The sequence below is a fragment of the Ipomoea triloba genome, chromosome 16 (assembly GCF_003576645.1).
Source record: "Ipomoea triloba cultivar NCNSP0323 chromosome 16, ASM357664v1".
NCBI lineage: Eukaryota > Viridiplantae > Streptophyta > Magnoliopsida > Solanales > Convolvulaceae > Ipomoea > Ipomoea triloba.
In genome coordinates, this window is record NC_044931.1 from 8,936,219 (window position 1) to 8,937,996 (window position 1,778).

The window sequence follows — 1,778 nt, forward strand, 5'->3', positions numbered from 1 at the left end:
AATAAAAATTAATATAAAAAAAGTAATAAGTGTATACTAAAATAATTTGGATATTTTAAACATATATTAATGCATTTGTAAATTTTTAAACACAATATTTTAAACATATATTAATGCATTTGTAAATTCTTGTGGTTTAGTGGCACTTGGTGTCTTGATTTTCACTCCCACATGGATAATGGGAGTGGGTTCAAGCCTCAGTCGAGAAAGTCGAGAAAGTATTTGTAGATAATGTATTAATCTAGATGTAAATAACAAATATTAAATTATTGAATATATATTACTGTTGCATTTTATTTTAATAAATTTTTTATTATATACTTGGCAGGCTCCCGTCGGTCCGCCAAGTCCGCGGGTTAAGTGGGGGCGGGCTAAAAAGCCCGTCAAAATATGAGTCCAAAATATTAAAGCCCGCCTTGTCTTTTCCGCGAGGCGGGATGGGCTAACCCGGCGGGCAAAACCCGTTTTGACGGCTCTAGTTTAAGCATGCTTACATGGAAGACCAGATGTATTTTAAGGGAGCTAGGTAGGTCAAGGCGATGAGAAACCTTTCCTACCTTAGCGACAAACGGAAACGGTCCTTTATACTTTCGAACTAGCCCCTTGTGTAATCCTCGAAATGCCTTGAACTGTTGTGGTAGAAATTTGATGAGGGCTAGATCACCCAGGGTATATTCTTTTGGCCTCTGCTTTTCATCCGCCCATTTCTTCATTCGCTTGTGAGCCTTTTCTAGGCATGAGCGTGCTAGATCTGCTTGTTCCTCTCACGCTTTGGCCATTTGAACCGCTCCCGGACTTTGTGAGTCTTGAAGTGAGGTGATCAAAGTGTGTGGAGTTAAGGGTTGTTGTCCCATAACGATCTCAAATGGGCTCCTTCCTATTGCCTCACTTCGTTGCAAGTTGTAAGAAAATTGGGCAATGTCAAGCAACTTAGCCCAATCTCGCTGGTTGGCCCACACAAAATGTCACAAGATGCTTAAAAAAGTTTGGTTAATTTGTTAACCAACCGATTAACTTAAAAAAATTTTGGCTCGGTTAATTCGACAAACTTAAGGTGCGTATGGCTTGTGCTTAAGGTGTGTGTAGGTCTTGTACTTAAGGTGCGCCATTTTAATACTTAAGGTGCGTCTCTCTTTTGAACTAATGGGAGTCATGGGTCTCCCATATCCCTAGCTTAGACCTTCAAGAACAAAACGTTTGAACTAAGGGGTCTACCAAGCCCCTAGCTCAGACCCTCAAGAACAAAACTTAAGGTGCGTCATTTTAACACTTAAGGTGCGCTTTGTATCACTTAAGGTGCACCATTGTTATAAACTAAAAGTGCGCGATGTTAATACTTAAGGTGCATCATTTTAACACTTAGGGTGCACCATTTTTAGCTTATGCTTCTTTCTTCCAGACGCGTGTTTTTTTTTTAAAAAAAAAAATCATTGATTTGAGTCGTGATCACTTAAGGTGCGTTGTTCTAACACTTAAAGGTTGTATCACTTAAACTGCGTTGTTGTTATAAACTGTTGATAAAGAAACCAAGACTAATGCTAGCAAAGAGACTGATATTGCTGGCTGATAAAGAAACCAAGACTAATGCTAGCAAAGAGACTGATTCTGCTGATAAAGAAACCAAGACTAATGCTAGCAAAGAGACTGATACTGTGAATAAAGAAACGAAGCCTAATGCTACCAAAGAGACTGATACTGTGAATAAAGAAACCAAGACTAAAACCCCAGAAGAAGAGGCTAAAGAAGATGAAGAGAAGGGGCTTGTTTTGATGCGTTAT